Source organism: Somniosus microcephalus, chromosome 2 (assembly GCF_052327205.1).
Source record: "Somniosus microcephalus isolate GS21.2 chromosome 2, FLI_Smic_1.0, whole genome shotgun sequence".
NCBI lineage: Eukaryota > Metazoa > Chordata > Chondrichthyes > Squaliformes > Somniosidae > Somniosus > Somniosus microcephalus.
In genome coordinates this window covers 349,858,623-349,880,306 of record NC_140988.1, presented here as the reverse complement: position 1 = coordinate 349,880,306, position 21,684 = coordinate 349,858,623, and positions in this window count along the sequence as shown.

Below are 21,684 nucleotides of genomic sequence, written 5' to 3'. Positions count from 1 at the left end.
CGGTCCGACTACTCACGGCAAAGACTGCTTGAAGCTAAAGACCTCGACCTGGACAAAGCTGAAGCCCTCGCTCTCTCCCTGGAGGTGGCCCATCAGGACCAGGAGGCGTTTTCCAGGTACTGCTCGCGACCCTGGGACTCGGGCCCGACCCCTACCGCAATACCCTTCGCAGCTCCGCCCCCGGGACCTACCTCAGCGTCGGCGTCCCGGACCCGACCGGGCCCGCCACCCCCGGTACCGGCTCCGACATCGGGCACCCGCGATCGGGCCGCCGGCTGCTTCTTTTGCGGCCAGGAGAAGCACCCGAGGTCGCGCTGCCCAGCCAGGAACTCTACCTGCACAACCTGCAGGAAGAAAGGCCACTTCTCTAAGGCCTGCAGGAGCGGATCTTCAGAGGCCAGCAGTGCCTCATGCGAACTGTGGGGGCGGCCATCTTCTTTCACGGCAACTGAGGCCAGTATCCCCACACGTGAGTCATGGGGGCGGCCATCTTTGATCAAGGCAACCGACCCCAATAGTGCCTCATGTGAGTTATGGGGGCAGCCATCTTCTCCGCCATTTTGTCCTACCTTGTGGGAGACGCCATTTTACCCACCACGCCCGACTGCCACCGGGCCCCCGGACCCGACGACCGCCTCGCCCGCAGACGACAACGACTCGCTTACCTACACGCTAGCCTCCGTCACTCTGGATCAAGCCCGCCCACACCACCTGTCCAAGTCGATGATGGACATCAAAGTAAACGGCCACGCCACGACCTGCCTGTTCGACAGCGGAAGCACGGAGAGCTTCATCCACCCAGACACGGTGAGCCACTACTCCCTCCCTGTCCTGCCAACGCGCAACCGAATCTCGATGGCATCGAGGTCCCACGCCACGGACATTAGCGGCTACTGTGCTGTGACCTTGTCGGTTAAGGGTACAGAGTATAAAAACTTTAAACTCCTCGTCCTCCCCCAGCTCTGCGCTGCCGTCCTACTAGGGCTGGACTTCCAATCCCACCTCCAAAGTGTAACCCTAGCATACGGTGGACCCCTCCCCCCACTCACAGTCGACAACCAGCGAAGGTTAAACCGCCCACCGCGTAACACCTGCAGCCTATCCACCCTCAAGGTGCCGCCACCTTCCCTGTTCGCTAACCTCACCCCCGACTGCAAACCCGTCGCTACCAAGAGCAGGCGGTACAGCGCTGGGGACAGAGCTTTCATTAGCTCTGAGGTGCAGCGTCTCCTGAAGGAGGGCATCATCGAGGGGAGCAACAGCCCCTGGCGTGCCCAGGTCGTGGTCGTTAAGACCGGCGATAAAAATCGCCTGGTCATCGACTACAGCCAGACCATAAACAGATACACCCAGCTGGACGCATACCCCCTTCCCCGCATATCTGACATGGTCAATCAGATTGCACAATACCGCGTATTCTCGACCATCGACCTTAAGTCGGCCTACCACCAACTCCCTATCCACCCCGAGGACCGCCAGTACACCGCCTTCGAGGCGAATGGGCGCCTATACCACTTCCTTAGGGTCCCCTTCGGTGTCACCAACGGGGTCTCGGTCTTCCAAAGGGAGATGGACCGGATGATTGACCAGAACGGACTGCAGGCCACATTCCCCTACCTAGATAACGTCACCATCTGCGGCCGCGACCGGCAGGACCACGACGTGAATCTGGAGAAATTCCTCCGTACAGCCCAACGGCTGAACCTCACCTACAATAAGGAGAAATGTGTGTTTAACACCTCGCGCCTTGCCATCCTTGGCTGTGTAGTAGAGAACGGACTCATCGGCCCCGACCCCGAAAGAATGCGCCCCCTCATGGAGCTACCCCCTCCCCCACTGCCCTAAGGCACTTAAGAGAACCCTGGGGCTCTTCGCCTACTATGCCCAATGGGTGCCCAATTATGCGGACAAAGCCAGACCCCTCATGAAGTCCACATCCTTCCCCCTTACGGAGGAAGCGTGCGCAGCCTTCTCCCTCATTAAGGGAGACATTGCCAAGGCCACTATGCACGCAGTGGATGAGTCCATCCCCTTCCAAGTCGAGAGCGATGCATCCGACTTCGCCCTAGCCGCCACCCTTAACCAGGAGGGGAGACCGGTGGCCTTCTTCTCAAGGACCCTACAGGGCCCTGAGATCCGACACTCGTCGGTCGAGAAGGAGGCCCAGGCGATTGTGGAGGCGGTACGACGCTGGAGGCACTACCTGGCAGGCAAACGATTTACCCTCCTTACCGACCAACGTTCGGTCGCTTTTATGTTTAATAACAAGCTGAGGGGCAAAATCAAGAATGACAAGATCTTGAGGTGGAGAATCGAGCTCTCCACCTACGATTATGATATCTTGTACCGGCCAGGTAAGCTGAACGAACCCCCCGATGCTCTGTCACGAATTACATGCGCCAGCGCGCAAAGTGATAGACTTCAGACCCTCCACAACGACCTCTGCCACCCCGGGGTCACCAGACTTTACCACTTCATTAAGGCCCGCAACCTGCCCTACTCCATCGAGGAGGTCAGGACCATAACCAGGAACTGCCAGACCTGCGCCGAGTGCAAACCGCACTTCTTTAGGCTGGACAGAGCAAGCCTGATCAAGGCCACCCGCCCCTTCGAGCGCCTGAGCATCGACTTTAAGGGGCCCCTCCCGTCCTCTGACCGTAATGTGTACTTCCTCAACATTGTTGATGAGTACTCCCGTTTCCCCTTTGCCTTCCCCTGCCCAGACATGACCAGTACCACGGTCATTAAATGCCTGAACGACCTCTTCGCCTTGTTCGGGTTCCCAAACTATATACATAGTGACCGGGGCTCCTCTTTCATGAGCGAGGAACTCCGTCAGTTCCTACTAGCGAGAGGTATTGCAGCAAGTAGGACCACCAGCTACAACCCCCGAGGGAACGGCCAGGTGGAAAGAGAGAACGCGACGGTATGGAAGGCCGTCCTCTTAGCCTTAAAGTCTAAGGGCCTCCCAACCTCCCGCTGGCAGGAAGTCCTCCCGACAGCGCTGCACTCCATCCGGTCACTACTTTGCACTGCCGTTAACGCCACCCCCCATGAACGAATGTTTGTTTTCCCCAGGAAGTCGACTACGGGAACCACTCTACCAACCTGGCTGACCTCTCCGGGGCCCGTCTTGCTGCGAAAGCACGTGAGGGCCCATAAAACAGACCCCCTGGTCGAAAGGGTGAACCTCCTGCACGCCAACCCCCAGTACGCCTACGTGGCTTACCCAGACGGGCGGGAGGACACTGTCTCCTTACGAGACCTCGCACCCTCGGGCACTCCGGAGACACCACCTTTACCCCCCCCCCCCACCACCCCCCCAATTCCAGCCCAGGTAGACGGCATGCCGGAACCCCACGAGCCTTCGCCGACCACGCAGACACCAGCACTAACACCGGATAATGCAGCACCGCCGCTGCGACGATCGGAGAGGCTTACGAGGCCTCCGGACAGACTGACATACCAGAACTGGTAGTACACTTCACCCCGCCGGACTCAAATCTAAACAAGGGGTGAATGTGGTAAACCACTTTTATCGTTACACTATAGTTATCACTGTTGTATTGTTATCACCGTTATCACTGTTGTATCACGATACGAGGTCGCCTCTTGTCGCGCTGTTATACCTGGGCTGACCACCTCCGACTCCGCCCATGGCTCCACCTACCTGCCCAGGTATAAAGGTAGTCGACTGGCTGGTATTCCTCCTTGTTGGACCCGATCACCCACGAGGGTGGGCTCTGTTATTTAGTCAATAAAAACCTTTAGTTACGTTCCTAACTCGTCGCTTTTTATTGGACGAATTGATAGGTATATCAGGGGGCTGCAGGTGCAAGTTGCCACATGAGACTCTGATATAGTGGCAATAACAGACACCTGGCTCAAAGAAAGGGAGGATTGGTAACTTATTGGCTACAAGGTAGGAAAGGAAAAATAGGATGGGGTGGTAGTACTGATCAAAGAAACTATTAAAGCACTGGAAAGTGATGATGTAGTTGAGGGGTCAAAGACAGAATCTGGTTAGAATTAAGGAACAAAAGACGAGCTGTTACACTACTGGATGTATGCGTGATATCAAGAAACAGCTGAGCGCACTGGATACAGCAAAGAGTATGGGCTCTGACAAAATCCCGGCTGTGGTACTGAAGACTTGTGCTCCAGAACTAGTCACGCTTCCAGCCAAGATGTTCCAGTACAGCTACAACACTGGCATCTACCTGACAATGTGGAAAACTGCCAGGTATGTCCTGTCTGCAAAAAGCAGGACAAATGCAATCCGGCCAATTACCGCCCCATCAGTCTACTCTCAATCATCAGCAAAGTGATGGAAGGTGTCGTTGACAGTGCTATCAAGCGGCACTTACCAATAGCCTGCACTCAATCCTCAGTTTGGGTTTCACCAGGACCACTTGGCTCCAGACCTCATTGCAGCCTTGTTCCAAACAGCTGAATTCCAGAGGTGAGGCAAGAGTGACTGCTCTTGACATCAAGGCAGCATTTGACAGAGTGACATCAAGGAGCCCTAGTAAAACTGAAGTCAATAAGAAGTGGGGGGAGGGGGTGAAGCTCGCCACGGGCTGGAGTCATATCTAGTGCAAAGGAAGATGGTTGTGGTTGTTGAAGGCCAATCGCTGCAGGAGTTCCTCCGGGCAGTGTCCCAGGCCCAACCATCTTTAGTTGCCTCATCGATGACCTTCCCTCCATCATAAGGTCAGACAGGATGTTCGCTGATGATTGCAGTATTCAGTTCCATTTGCAAATCCTCAGATAATGAAGGCGTCCATGCCCACATGCAGAAAGACCTGGACAACATTCAGGCTTGGCCTCATAAGTGGCATAGAAACATAGAAGGTAGGAGCAGGAGTAGGCCATTCGGCCCCTCGAGCCTGTTCTGCCATTTAATGAGATTATGGCTGATCATCCAAATGCAGTACCCTGTCCCTGCTTTCTCCCCATATCCCTTGATCCCTTTAGCCTTAAGAAATATATCTAACTCCTTCTTGAATATATTTAATGAATTGGCCTCAACTGCCTTGTGTGGTAGAGAATTCCACAGGTTCACCACTCTGGGTGAAGAAATTCCTCCTCATCTCCGTCCTAAATGGCTTACCACTTATCCTTAGACTGTGACCTCTGGTTCTGGACTCCCCTGCCAGCAGGAACATCCTTCCTGCATGTAGTCTGTCTAGTCCTGTTAGAATTTTATAAGTTTCAATGAGATCCCCTCTCATTCTTCTAAACTCTAGCGAATATAAGCCTAATCAACCCAATCTCTTCTCATACGACATTCCTGCCATCCCAGGTATCAGTCTGGTGAATCTTCGCTGCACTCCCTCCATGGCAAGAACATCCTTCCTCAGATAAGGCGACCAAAACTGCACACAGTACTCAAGGTGTGGTCTCACCAAGGCCCTGTACAACTGCAGCAAGACATCCTTGCTCCTGTACTCGAATCCTCTCGCTATGAAGGCCAACATACCATTTGCCTTCTTAACTGCCTGCTGCACCTGCATGCTTACCTTCAGCGACTGGTGCACAAGGACCCCCAGATCTCGTTGCACTTCCCCTTTTCCCAATCTATTGTCATAGAGTTATACAGCACAGAAAGAGGCCCTTGGGCCCATCCCGTCCGCGCCGGCCATCAAGCCCTGTCTAATCTAATCCCATTTCCCAGCATTTGGTCCGTAGCCTTGTATGCTATGGCATTTCAAGTGCTCATCCAAATGCTTCTTGAATGTTGTGAGGGTTCCTGTCTCTACCACCCTTTCAGGCAGTGAGTTCCAGATTCCAACCACCCTCTGGGTGAAAAAGTTTTTCCTCAAATCCCCTCTAAACCTCCTGCCCCTTACCTTGAATCTATGCCCCCTTGTTATTGACCCCTCTACTAAGGGGAAAAGTTCCTTTCTATCTATGCCCCTCAATTTTGTACACCTCAATCAGGTCCCCCCTCAGCCTTCTCTGCTCCAAGAAAAACAACCCCAGCCTTTCCAGCCTTTCTTCATAGCTGGTAACATCCTGGTAAATCTTCTCTGCACCCTCTCCAAAGCAATCACATCCTTCCTATAGTGTGGCGACCAGAACTGCACACAGTACTCCAGCTGTGGCCTTACCAGCGTTTTGTACAGCTCCATCATAACCTCCCTGCTCTTATATTCTATGCCTCGGCTAATGAAGGCAAGTATCCCATATGCCTTTTTAACCACCTTATCCACCTGTTCTGCTGCCTTCAGGGATCTATGCACATGCACACCAAGGTCCCTCTGATCCTCTGTCTTTCCTAGGGTCTTACCATTCATTGTGTATTCCCTTGTTAGTCTGTCCAAAATGCATCACCTCACACTTTTCAGGGTTAAATTCCATTTGCCACTGTTCCGCCCATCTGACCAACCCATCTATATCGTCCTGTAGCCTGAGGCTTCCCTCCTCGCTATTTACCACCCTACCAATTTTCATGTCACCTGCGAACTTACTGAGCATACTTTTTACACTCACATCCAAATCATTAATGTAGATCACAAACAGCAAGGGACCCAGCACCGATCCCTATGGTACCCCACTGGACACAGGCTTCCAGTCACAAAAACAACCTTCCACCATCACCCTCTGCCTTCTGCCACTAAGCCAGTTTTGGATCCAATGTGCCAAGGCACCCTGGATCCCATGGGCTCTTACCTTCCTGACCAGTCTCCTATGCGGGACTTTATCAAAAGCCTTACTGAAATCCATGTAAACCACATCCACTGCACTACCCTCATCCCCACACCTAGTCACCCCCTCGAAAAATTCAATCAAATTGGTCAGACATAATCCCCTGTGGCCAGAGAGGTTCTGAAAATTTGTGTCAGAGCCCCTGCAACCTCCTCCTTTGCCTCACATAGTAGCCTGGGATACATCTCGTCCGGGCCTGGGGATTTATCCACTTTTAAGCCTGCTAAAACTGCTAGTACCTCCTCCCTCTCGATGCTAATATGTTCAAGTATATCACAGTCCCCCTGCCTGATTTCTATGTCCACATCGTCCTTCTCCATAGTGAACACAGATGCAAAAAATTCATTTAAAACCCCACCTACATCTTCTGGCTCTACACACAGCTTGCCACTTTGGTCCCTAATGGGCCCTACTCTTTCCCTAGTTATCCTCTTGCCCTTAATATACTTATAAAACACCTTAGGATTTTCCTTTATTTTGCTCACCAGTGTTATTTCACGGCCCCCCCTCGCTCTCCTAATTTCTTTTTTAAGTATCCCCCTGCACTTTTTATACTCCTCTAGGGCTTCCTCTGTCTTTAGTCCTTTGTATCTGCCAAAAGCCCCCCTTTTTTTCCTAATCCATTCTCGTATATCCCTTGACATCCAAGGTTCCCTGGGCTTGTTGGTCCCACCCTTGACCTTTACGGAAACATGTTGCCATTGTACTCTCTCAATTTCCTTTCTGAAAGACTCCCATTGCTCTGATGTGGATTTTCCTTCAAGTAGCTGATCCCAGTCCACATTGGCCAGATCCTGCCTTATCATATTAAAATCGGCCTTCCCCCAATTTAGAACCTTTATTTCCGGTCCATCCTTGTCCTTTTCCATGACCACCTTAAATCTCACCGAATTATGGTCACTGTCACCAAAGTGCTCACCTATTAACACTTCTACCACTTGCCCGGCCACATTCCCTAGAATTAGGTCCAGTACTGCCCCCTCTCTTGTAGGACTTTCTACATGCTGGTTCAAAAAGCTCTCCTGGATGCACTTTAAGAATTCTGCACCCTCTAAGCCTTTCACACTCTGACTATCCCAGTTAATATTGGGGTAGTTGAAATCCCCCACTATTATTACCCTATTATTTGCACAGTTCTCTGAGATTTGCCTACATGTCAATTCCTCTATCTTCCCCTGACTGTTTGGGGGCCTATAGTACACTCCCAGTAAAGTGCTAGCCCCCTTTTTGTCCTCATTAGAGGAACCTGTTAATATATCATCCCTCCTTACAGCAATTAATTAATATTGTGACACCCCCTCCTCTTTTTACCCCCCCCCTCTCTTGCCTGAAGATTCTATACCCCGGAATGTTGAGCTGCCAGTCTTGCCCCTCCCTCAACCATATCTCCGTGATAGCAACAATATCATACTCCCATGTGTTCATCAACAACTTCAGTTCATCCACCTTATTCGTAAGACTCCTTGCATTAAAATAAATGCCATTCAGCCTTGCCCTACTCCCTTGTGCCGTTACATATTTGCTCTGCCTTCCAGTCTGACTTGTTTTTTCCTCTATATTTGGCTGTACATCACCCCCTATTATAGCTCCACTCTGTATCCCATCCCCCTGCCAAGTTAGTTTAAACCCCCCCGAACAATGCTAGCAAACCTCCCCACAAGAATATTTGTTCCGTTCTGGTTCAGGTGCAACCCGTCTGACTTTTTTTGCCACCGAAGTGGATAACCTCGCATTTATCCACATTGGGCAGATGCATGGCAAATGCAGTATAATCACCCAACCTGTCCAAATCATACTGGAGTTTCTCTGCATCCCCCTCACAGCACACACGCCCACCCAGCTTTGTGTCGTCTGCAAACTTGGAGATATATCTAGTTCCCTCATCTAGATCATTTATATATATTGTGAATAGCTGGGGTCTTAGCACCGATCCCTGCAGTACCCCACTAGTCACTGCTTGCCGCTTGGAAAAAGACCCGTTTATTCCAACTCTTTGCTTCCTGTCTGCCAACCAGTTCTCTATCCAAGACACTACCTTACCCCCAATCCCATATGCTTTAACTTTGCACGCTAATCTCTTATGCAGGACCTTATCGAAAGCCTTCTGAAAGTCCAAATACACCACATCCATTGGTTCTCCCTTATCTATTCTACCAGTTACATCCTCAAAAAATTCCAGTAGATTAGTCAAGCATGATTTATCTTTTGTAAATCCATGTTGACTTTGTCCGATCCTGTCACTGTTTTCCAAGTGCTCTGTTATTACATCTTTTATAATGGACTCTTATAATTTTCTCCACTACCGATGTCAGTTTTACTGGTCTATAATTCCCTGTTTTCTCTCTACCACCTATTTTGAATAGTGGGGTAACATTAGCTACCCTCCAATCCATGGGAACTCTTCCAGAGTCTATAGAATTTTGGAAGATGACCAGCAATGCATCTACTATTTCTAGGGCCACTTCCTTAAGTACCCTATGATGTAGATTATCAGACCCTGGGGATTTATCGGCCTTCAATCCCATCAATTTCCCTAACACCATTTCCCTACAAATACTGATTTCATTCAATTCCTCCCTCTCATTAGACCCTATGTTCCCCGACATCTCTGGGAGGTTATTTGTGTCCTCCTTTGTGAAGACAGAACCAAAATATCTATTTAATTGGTCTGGCATTTCTTTGTTCCCCACTATAAATTCCCCTGATTCTGACTGCAAGGGACTTATGCTTGACTTCACCAATCTTTTTCTCTTCACATATCTATAGAAGCTTTTACAGTCAGTTTTTATGTTCCCCGCAAGCTTACTCTCACTCTATTTCCCCCCCCCCCTCTTAATTAATCCCTTTGTCCTCCTTTGTTGAATCCTAAACTGATCCCAGTCCTCAGGTTTACTGCTTTTTCTGGCCAAATTATATGTTCTCTCCTTGGTCTTATGCTATCCCTAATTTCCCTTGTTAGCCACGGTTGAGTCACCTTTTTGTTTTATTTTTATGCCAAACAGGGATGAACAAATTCTGTAGTTCATCCATGCGATCTTTAAATGTTTCCCATTGCCTATCCACTGTCGACCCTTTAAGTAACGTTCCCCAATCCATCCTAGCCAACTCATGCCTCATACCATCATAGTTTCCTTTATTTAAATTCAGGACCCAAGCCTCTGAGTCAACTACTTCACTCTCCATCTTAATGAAGAATTCTATCATATTATGATCGCTCCTCCCAAAGAGGCCTCGCACAACATGATTGCTAATTAATCCTTTCTCAATACATAATACCCAGCCTAAGATGGCCTGATCTCTAGTTGGTTCCTCAACCTATTGGTCCAGGAAACCATCCCGTATACACTCCAGGAATTCCTCCTCCACAGTATTGTTACTAATTTGGTTAGCCCAATCTATATGTAGATTAAAGTCACCCATGATAACTGCTGTGCCCTTATTGCACGCATCTCTAATTTCCCGTTTAATACCATCCTCAACCTCAGCATTACTGTGGGGGTCTGTATACAACTCCCACTAACGTTGTCTGCCCATTGGTATTTCTCAGCTCTGCCCACACAGATTCCACATCATCAGAGCTAATATCCTTCCTTACTATTGTGTTAAGCTCCTCTTTAACCAACAATGCTACCCCACCTCCTTTCCCTTTTTTCCTGTCCTTACTGAATATTGATTACCCCTGGATGTTGAATTCCCAGTCTTGGTCACCTTGGAGCCATGTCTCCATAATCCCTATTGTATCATATCCGTTTACATCTATTTGCACAGCTAATTCATCCACCTTATTACGAATGCTCCTTGCATTAAGACACAAAGCCTTCAGGCTTGATTTTTTAACACTCTTAATCCTTTTACAATTATTATTTACTGTGGCCCTTTTTGATTTACACCCTTGATTTTTCTGCCTTCCACTTTTGCTTTTCTCCTTCCTGTCTTTTGTTTCTATCCTTGCTTCCCTTTCCTCTGTCTCCTTGCACAGGTTCCCAACCCCCTGCCATTTTAGTTTAAACCCTCCCCAACAGCACGAGCAAACACTCCCCCTAGGACATCATTTCCGGTCCCACCCAGGTGCAAACTGTTCAGTTTGTACTGGTCCCACCTCCCCCAGAACCGGTTCCAATGCCCCAGGAATTTGAATCCCTCCCCCTTGCCCCATTCCTCTAGCCACATACTCATCTGAAATATCCTTCTATTTCTACTCTCACTAGCATGTGGCACTGGTAGCAATCCTGAGATTACTACCTCTTGAGGTCCTAGTTTTTAATTTACCTCCTAACTCCCTATATTCAGCTTTTAGGACCTCATCCCACTTTTTACCTATATCGTTGATACCTATATGCGCCATGACAACTGGCTGTTCACCCTTCCCCTCCAGAATGCCCTGCAGCCGCTCTGAGACATCCTTGACCCTTGCACCAGCGAGGCAACACACCATCCTGGAGTCTCGTTTGCGGCCGCAGAAACGCCTGTCTATCCCCCTTACAATAGAATCCCCTATTACTATAGCTCTACCCCTCTTTTTCCTCCCGTCCTGTGCAGCAGAGCCACCCCTGGTGCCATTAGTTGGCTGCTGCTGCCTTCCTCTGGTAAGCCATCCCCCCCAACAGTACTCAAAATGGTGTATCTGTTTGAGCGGGGGATGTCCACGGGGGACCCCTGCATTACCTGCTTGTGCCTAGTACTCTGTCTGTTGGTCACCCATTCCCTTTCTGCCTGTCCAACCTTTGCCTGCGGTGTGACCAACTGATCAAACGTGCTATTCACGATGTCCTCAGGCTCGCGAATGGTCCAGTATGAATCCAACCGCAGCTCCAGTGCCGCAATGTGGTCTGCCAGTAGCTGCAGCTGGACACACATCCTGCACACAGTTGTCAGGGACACAGGAAGTGTCCCTGAGTTCCCACATAGTGCAGGAGGAGCATACCACGGTACCGGGCTGTCCTGCCATGACTTACCCTTTAATTAATTGCAATTAAATTAAATCAAATTAATCCCACTAATTACACTACAGTTAAATAGTATATTTAAGGGCCCTGGTTTATAAACAGTCCCCGCTACACCACAGAGACTTTAGAAACTATAAACCACAGAGTTAAAGTTTAAAAAGAGAGAAATACTCACCAACCAATCACTTACCTGCTTTCTGGTGACGTCACACTTTGATTACTTTTTACTTCTCTCCTTCCCTCTGAGTTCCGAGTTCGGAGACTGGTAAACCTACCTGGGTCGCTGGAGCCTTTTATACAGCCGCTCTGCTCTGTGATTCCTGCCGACACTCACTCCGCACTGAGGCCTACCTGGGTCTCTGGAGCCTTTTATACAGCTACTGCTGCCGCTCCGCGATTCCCGCCGACACTCGCTCCGCACTGAGGCCTAGCTGGGTCTCTGGAGCCTTTTATACAGCCGCCGCTCTGTGATTCCCGCCGACTCTCGCTCTGCACTGAGGTCTACCTGGGTCTCTGGAGCCTTTTATGCAGCTGCTCTGCTCCGCGATTCCCACCTGACTCCCCAAAGCTTTTCCACCATCTACAAGGCACAAGTAAGGAGTGTGATGGAATACTCCATCAACACTCGAGCAGCTCGACACTATCCAGGACAAAGTGGCCCACATGAGTGGCACCCCATCCACCACCTTAAACATTCACTCCCTGCACCACTGGCGTGCCGTGGCTGCAGTGTGTACCATCTACAAGATACACTGCAGCAACTCGCCAAGGCTTCTTCGACAGCTGCCGCCTAAAAGGTCAAGGGCAGCAGGCGCATGGGAGCACTATCACCTTCAAGTTCCCCTCCAAGTCCCATACCATCCTGACTTAACAAACATAGAAGATAGGAGCAGGAGTAGGCCATTCGGCCCCTCGAGCCTGCTTTGCCATTCAATGAGATCATGGCTGATCATCCAAATTCAGTACCCTGTCCCTGCCTTCTCCCCATATCCCTTGGATTTAGAAGTATTTTGGGGTTCCTTCATCGTCGCTGGGTCAAAATCCTGGAACTCCCTCACTAACAGCATTATGGGAGTACCTTCACCACATGAAAAGTGACCCTATCATCAGTTTTAGAATAGTTATGGAAAAGGACCAGGAACAATCAAGCCTACAAATACTTAATTGGAGGAGGGCTAATTTCAGTGAGTTACAAAGAGATCTGGCCCAGGTAGATTGGAATCAAAAATTGGTAGGCAAAAACAGTAATTGAAGAGGAGATAGTTCGAGTACAGAGTAGACACGTTCCCATAAGGGGGAAAGGAAGTGCATTCAAAGCGAGAGCTCCCTGCGTGACTAAAGATATACAGCATAATTTTCCAGGGTGGTAGCAGGCACAATCAGTGGCGGGTCGGGTGGAAAAGTTGTTATTTTTGACTGGGTTAGGAACCCGCGCTCATCCCGCCCCCACGCGCCTTTCCCCCAGGCGCGTCTGTCATTGCGGAGCCAACCTGACCGGCAGCAGCGGGCGACCTAATTGAAATCATTATCAAGTAGTTTACAGGCACTAAAGAGCCTTTTTGCACTTTTTAAATTTCCCTGCATGGCCACGGGATTCACGCAGCTCGGGAACCAAGTCCGTCCACCTGTGGCGGGAGTTCCATAGCCATTGCTCCAGCTGATTACTTGACAGCATCAAATGTACAGTAACAGCTCCCACCTGACGGATGATCACTTTCCTCAGGTAGAAGCTGTTGCTCAGTTCATCTCCAGCACAGATTCTGCAGGCTGCAAGTGTTTCCAGCAAAGTCTCCATCCAGTGTCACCTCATTAGAAGAACCCTCTCACCAATGCTTCTGTCATGTGTCCATCACCTGCCATCTATTCCATCAACATGGGTGCTGTTTATACTGTCTCACCTTGGTCCTCAGAATCAGAATCAGAATCAGACCAGCAGCACCAGGCGCACCAGCAGCACCAACAACACCACCAACCTCCGCAATCACTCATAGGACAGAGGACATCAGCACTCAACCACATTGCTTCCCGGAAGGCCAGGGATGGCCTCAACATGGCCAGATTTAGTTAACTTTACACTCTACACCCATGTGACTGTCACATGATGCGCCAGGTTGACACCACCCCACACCAACGCCATAAGGCATCTCTACAATGACCAAATTATTCCTTTCACACTCATCACCGTTTGGGGGTTGATGGGGGGGGGTACCTATGTCTTACCATTCACTGCAACTCACTGAGCTACTTCCAAAGGTGCACACAAATCTGTCCAAGACCGGAAAGTGTTGAAAATAAATATTTTAATGTTTGACAGCACATTAACAGAAACTTTACATAAACACTGGATATAACACCCAAGTGGATACCCTTGTGTGTTGTTAGTTGATATGATTGGACTAGGATGAGGGTGAGTGTGAGGGGTGGCTAGTGAGATGGGGATGTGATAATGTAGATAAGGAGAGAGGGATGGATGGCGGTGCAAGGTATGTTGGTGTGAGTAAGGTTGTGCAGGAGTAGGGTAGAGAAGGCAGAGTGATGGGGATGTGATGAGAGGCACAGCAGGATGAAGTTGAGTGTGGCTTTGTACTAACGTTTTCTGATCTAATGAGATAATTGAAAGGCTTGCGGCACTGCAGCCAGGTCCTCCTGATCACATCCATGCTTGTGACCTCCTCTGCAATCTGCAACCAGGCTGTTTTGGTCTCCTGGGGAGGTCTCTTCCATCCATGGGAAGGGAAGAGGACCTCCCTGCATGCTCCGGCTCTGACTTGCTCCATAAGCATATGGAGGGAGTCATCGGAGAACCTGGGTGGAGCCCTCTGCCTCTGTGCAGTCAATGTTGGTGTTTGCAGCCCTCCAATGCTGCAGTACACTGACAGCAGTTTGTTAGATTAAACTTCAAATCTAATGTGGCCATGGTCCCTTTCAATTTCCCAGCTGAAAATGCATCATAAATGACGTCACCAGACCCACTCCATCTAATTGGTCCGGGTAATGTGCTGGGCGGGCTGAATAGGCCCCATTAAGGTAAGTTCATTTTCAGCAGTGGGATGGAGCCAGCAGCGGGGTCGCGACCCCCCACAGACACAGCCCACACTGGACCCGCCGAGGGAGGCAAAATTCCGGCCATAGAGATTAAAATGAAATAGAAAAAGGAGGCTTATAACAAATTTAAGGTTGATGATACAGAAAGTACAGAGAAGATCTAAAAAGGAATAAGAGGTGCAAGAGAGAGTATGAGTTTAGATTAGTGGCTAACATAAAAGGGACCCAAAAGTCTTCTATAAACATATAAATAGTAAAAGGGTAGTCAAAGGAAGGGTGGGGCCGATTAGGGACCAAAAAGGAGATGATCTTGTGGAGGCAGAGGGTATGGCTGAGATACTAAATGAGTACTTTGAATTTGTCTTCACTAGAGAGGAGGATGTCACCGATATAGCAGTAAAGGAGGAGGCAGTAACGATATTGCATAGGATAAAAATAAAGAGGAGGTACTTCAAAGATTGTCAAAGTAGAAAAGTCACCTGGTCCTGATGGGATGCATCCTAGGTTACTGAGGAAAGTAAGGGTGGAAATTGCAGAAGCTCTGGCCACAATGTTCCAATTCTCCTTGGATATGGGGTTGGTGCCAGAGGACTGGAGGATTGCAAACATTACACCCCTGTTCAAAAAAGGGGAAAGGGACAAACTTGAGAACTGCAGGCCAGTCAGTTTAATGTCAGTAGTGGGGGAAACTTTTAGAGACAATAATCCAGGACAACTTAATTGGCATTTTGGAAAAGTATATGCTAATTAATGAAAGCCAGCATGGATTTGTTGAAGGCAATCATGTTAGACTAATTTGATCAAGTTCTTTGATGAATTAATGGCCCAAAAATTTGGGTCGGGGCTTCCCGCAGGTGCAAGCCCCCGACCTGCACTTACCTACCGCGCCAGCCGTTGAGCTGTGGGCCCGCGTGGGATTCCGATCCTGGGCCTCCTCCAACTGCCGGCGCGCAGTGCTTGCATATCCCAGGGGCGCGGTTAGTTCAATGCGTCCCCTGGGATCACGTGGTCCATGGAGAGCCAATGGTAGCAGGGAATGCTTCATTCATAAGTTTGACAGGAAGAGCTGTCAAACCTATAAATACTATAAGCCCCAAAACATCACTAAAACTTCAAATAATTTTTTTTTTAAATCACATTTTTAAAATAACTATAAATTACATGAAATAAATATTTTAAACAATAATTTAAATTTTTGAAAAAATTATTTACATTTTCTAACGGGGCTAAAAATAAACTTACCTTTCTTTAAAGTATTTAAAAATAATAAACCTGTGGAAAAAATGTTTTTTAATTTTAATTAATTCACCACTTACCTTCTTAAAAGCAGGCCTTGCTCCTGCTTTTTAAAAGTGTAACTGCTGGAGACTTACCCTCCCGGAGAAACCTGCAAAAAAAACGTAAGTTCAATGCGCACGCGCTGCCTCTCCGGTGCACGCATTCTACCTGTCAACCCCTTCTTTCAGGGGAACGGAAGTGCCGGTTTCCCGCGCATGCGCAGTGCATGCACGAAACCGGCACTTTCGTTGGGCCTACGCGTGAGTACCCATTGGGACCCGAATTTCTGGGCCAATGAAGAGGATTGATGAGGGTGGCGTGGTTGATGTGTATGTGTCCTTTCAAAAGGCGTTTGTCAAAGTGTCAATAATAGACTTGTAAGCAAAATTAAAGCCCATGGGATTAAAGGGACATTGCCAGCATGGATACAAAATTAGCTAAGCAACAAAAATCAGAGAGTAGTGCTGAACGATTGCTTTTCAGACTGGAAGAAAGTATACAGTGGTGTTCCCCGGGGGTCGATATTAGGACCACTGTTCTTTTTGATGTATATTAATGAACTGGACTTGGATATACAGTGCATAATATTAAAGTTTGCAGATGACAAGAAACTTGGAAATATAGTAAGCAATAAGGAGGATAGTAATAGACTTCAGGAGGACATAAACTGGTGAAATGAACAGACACATGGCAGATGAAATGTAACGCAGAGAAGTGTGAAGTGATGCGTTTTGGCAGGAAGAATGAGGAGAGGCAATATAAACTAAAGGGTACAATTTTAAAGGGGTTGCAGAAACAGAGGGACCTGGGGGTATTTGAAGGTGGCAGGACAAGTTGAGAAGGCTGTTATAAAACCCTATGGGATCCTTGGCTTTATTAATAGAGGCAGAGAGTACAAAAGCAAGGAAGTTAAGCTGGAGTATTGTGTTCAATTTTAGGAAGGATGTCAAGGCCTTGGAGAGGGTGCAGAGGAGATTTACTAGAATGGTACCAGGGATGAAGGACTTCAGTTATGTGAGAGACTGGAGAAGCTGGGATTGTTCTCCTGCGAGCGGAGAAAGTTAAGAGGAGATTTGATAGAGGCGTTCAAAATCATGAATGGTTATGATAGAGTAAGTAACGAGAAATTGTTTCTAGTGGCAGAAGGGTCGGCAACCAGAGGACAGAGATTTAAGGTGATTGGCAAAGGAACCAGAGGTGGCAGGAAACATTTTTTACACAGCGAGTTGTTGTGATCTGGAATGCACTGCCTGAAAGGGTGGTGGGACAGAGCCGGGGAATGGCACTAATTGGGTAGTTCTGTGAAAGAGCTACAACAGGCGCGATGGGCCAAATGGCCTCCTTCTGTGCTGTATCATTCAATGATTCTCACCACCTGCCGCAAGCCAAGTCTGCCAGCTATATCCTTAAAGGCTCTACCAACTCAGTCAGTGGTGGTACTACCGAGCCATTTTTGGTGATGGACATTGAAGATCCCACCCAGAGTATATTCTGTGCCCTTGCTACCCTGAGTGCTTCCACCAAGTGGTGTTCCAACAGGGAGGAGTACTGTTTCATTTGCTGAGGGGGTGGGGGGGGGGTGGCAGTGGGTGGTAATCAGCAGGTTGTTTCCTTGCCGATGTTTGACCTGAATCTGTGAGAATACATGGGGTCTGTAATGTATGTACCTTTAAGGGGGAGAACTACTTTTTACAGCTCCTGTATCCTGTAGTACCGGCAGTGACCACACCTGTATATAAACCCTGAGTAGTGATCTGTACAGTCAGTTGCAGTTTGAACCCTCATTCAGTAAACACCTGTTGATCGTTCCCTGCAGTCTTTTGTCTGATTATTGAAGGACACAACATTAAGATACACGGATCTAACAGGGTCCGTGTTGAGGACTCCTACGGCCATTCCCACCTGACTGTATACCATTGTGTCCCCACCTCTGGTAGGTCTGTACTGCTGATGGAACAGGAAATAGCCAGAGATGGTGATGGAGGAGTATGTATCCCCCAACATCCAGCCATTGGAGGGTCTTCAATTATGAAATTACTTAGAACATAAGAACATAAGAAATAGGAGCAGGAGTAGGCCATTCGGCCCTTCGAGCCTGCTCCGCCATTCAATGAGATTATGGCTGATCTTCTGCCTCAACTCCATTCACCGGCCCTATCGCCATATCCCTTGATCCCCTTACTAGTCAGAAATCTATCGACGTCTGTTTTGAATATACCCAATGACTGATCCTCCACAGCCCTCTGGGGTAGGGAATTCCAAAGATTCACCACCCTCTGTGTGAAGAAATGTCTTCTCATCTCAGTCCTGAATGGGCTACCCTTTATCCTGAGGCTGTGGCCCCTGGTTCTAGACTCCCCAGCCAAGGGAAACATTCTCCCAGCATCCACCCTATCAAACCCTGTAATAATTTTGTATGCTTCAATGAAATCCCCTCTCATTCTTCTGAATTGAAGAGAATACAGGCCTAGTTTACTCAATCTCTTCTCATACGACAGTCCTGCCATCCCAGGAATCAATCTCGTGAAACTTCGTGGCACTCCCTCTATGACAAGTATATCCTTCCTTAGGTAAGGAGACCAAAATTGTACACAGTACTCCAGGTGTGGTCTCACCAAGGCCCTATATAATTGGAGTAAGACTTCTTTACTCCTGTACTCAAATCCTCTTGTAATGAAGGCCAGCATACTATTTGCCTACACATTCACTTTCAGTGACTCATGTACAAGGACACCCAGGTCTCCTTGAGCATCTGCATTCCCCAATCTTTCACCATTTAGGAAATACTCTGCCTTTCTGTTTTTTCTACCAAAGTGGATAACTTCACATTTATCCACATTATATTCCATCTGCCATGTTCTCGCTCACTCACTGAGCCTGTCGAGATCCCCTTGAAGTCTCTTCGCATCCTCTTCACAACTGACACTGCCTCCTAGCTTTGTATCATCAGCAAATTTGGAAATGTTACATTTAGTCCCCTCATCCAAATCATTGATATAAATTGTGAATAGCTGGGGCCCAAGCACCGATCCTTGCGGTACCCCACTAGTCACAGCCTGCCATCCTGAAAAAGACCTGTTTATCCCTACTCTTTGTTTTCTGTCTGTTAACCAATTCTCAATCCATGCTAGTATATTACCCCCAATTCCATGTGCCCTAATTTTGTTCACCAACCTCTTGTGTGGGACCTTATCGAAGGCCCTCTGAAAATCCAGATACACCACATCTACCGGTTCCCCTTTGTCTACTCCACTGGTTACATCCTCAAAGAACTCCAATAGGTTTGTCAAACAGGATTTCCCTTTCATAAATCCATGTTGACTCTGCCCAATCTTACTATTAGTTTCTAAGTGCCCAGTTATTGCATCCTTTATAATAGATTCCAGCATTTTCCCAACTACTGATGTGAGGCTAACAGGTCTGTAGTTCCCCGTTTTGTCTCTCCCTCCTTTCTTAAATAGCGGAGTTACATTTGCTATCCTCCAATCTGCAGGAATTGTTCCAGAATCTATAGAATTTTGGAAGATGAAACCAATGCGTCCACTATTCCAATGGCCACCTCTCTCAAAATCCTAGGATGTAGGTCATCCGGTCCTTGGGATTTGTCGACTTTTAGTCCCATTAATTTTGCTAGTACTGTTTTTTTACTAATAATAATTTCTTTAAATTCCTCATTCTCACCACACCCTTGGTTTTCTCATATTTCTGGGAGGTTTTTAGTGTCTTCCTCCGTGAAGACTTGGAGGAGTTCTTTACTTTCACCAGCGTTTCAATTTGCGATTTTGCGTTATCTTGCAAGATAATAAAGCAGTTAGACCAGAAATAAATATTTCAACCATATACAATAGCTTGCATTTATATAGCACCTTTAACTTCACAGAGGCATAAGGAAAATGGATGCCAAGCCAAAGAAGGAGCGTTTATGAAGGATGACCAAATGTCTAGTCAGAGGTGAGTTTTAAGGAGCATCTTAAAGGAGAAAATGGAGGTGGAGAGACAGAGGGGTTTAGTGAGTGAATTCCAGAGTGTGGGACCTAAGCAGCTGAACACATGGCTCCTAATAGTGAGACCAAGTGAAGAAGTGGGATGCACACAAGACTGGAGTCAAAGGAATGGTCGGGGAGGGGGGGTGGGTAAGGGGAGGTGCCATGGAAGGATTTAAACACAAGGATGAGAATTTTAAATTAGAGTTACTGGGGGACCAGGGGCCAACTTAGGTCAGCGACAATGGGTGAGTGTGATTTGGTATGAGATAGATACAGGCATCAGAGTTTTGGATGAGCTAAAGTCTAGAGAAGATGGGAGGCTGTCCAGGAAAGTACTGAGATTAAAGTGGCATTGATATTCATGGATTAATTGACGTAATGGATCATAGGATCCTGGATCAGTTGTAAGTTTGTACACAAACCTGACGATCCATTCCCTCCCCCAGCAATTGCAAACATTGTGTGCGTGATCTTCCTATGTCTGTGCCCTTGGGACGTTTTACTAAGTTAACAGGACTATGCAAATGCATGTTGCTATTGTTGTCCTGACAGAATGCCTGACTGCCGCAGGAAGTGAAAGGGTGGTTGAGAATTGAATTGCGTTGACATGGTAAGGCTTCACTGGTTAGGTGCCACGGGGATCAGTGCTGAGGCCACGTTGTTTACAGTGTATATCACGGATTTGCAACTGAGAACAGAAACAAAACTGTTTGAAGTTTACAGATGACACTAACATTTTTGGGGACAGGGTGGGGGGTGGCGCAGTCAGTCAAGCAGTAAGGACAGGCAAAGCAAATACAAAGGAATCTAGATAGGTTGTAAAGCAGAGTTGATGTGTTGAAAATGTGTTTAATAAATGCAAAGACAAGGGAAGGAAAACAAATAATGAGAATACGAACTAAGTGGTAGAACGCAGGAGTGGGATCTGGGTTAATTGATAGACAGCTCACCAAAACCCAATAGTGGAGTACTGTCTACTGTTCTGATGCCCATACTACAGGCATTGGAGCGCGTGCAGAAAGGGACAGTGAAACTAATATCTATTTTAAGGCTTACGAACTATGAGAACAGGTTGTAAAGCCTGAAATTATTTACCCTGGAGAAGAATCAGGGGCGGTATTATTCATGATTCTTAGGGGAATAGATAAATTGAACCCCGATAATATGTTGAAGACTGGCGCAAACTATAGAACCAGGGGATACAGACTTGAGCAAAGTAGAGAGCAAATACACAGACAGTTTAGATTTCACTACTTTATGCAGAGGGTAATGAAAATGTGGAATGGACAGGGAGGCAGATAATGGGGAGCATTTAAGGGAGAATTAGACAGATATTTGAAGAAGCAGACACTTGAGAGGTATGAGTATTTTGGGCTGACCAAATGGACTGCAAAGTCTTTTCCAATTCTGTACTTCACTATGTTCCTGTAACTGGAAATGCCCTTGTCTCTCATGAATTCCTAAACAACTGTAGTGACTGCATACTCACCAAACGGAGGTGCAGTAAGTGGCTGGGAGCAGAAAGTTACACAGGGGCATAGACAGACTAAGTGAGTGGGCAACAGTATGGAGTTCAATGTATGGAAGTGTTTCGACAGTTGAAGAGTGGTCAAATTGAGCTGTTTAAAATGATAAAGGGATTCAATAGGGTAGATACAAAGAAACAATTACCTCTGGTGGGAAATCTAGAACAAGGGGGCACAATGGCCGGAATTTTC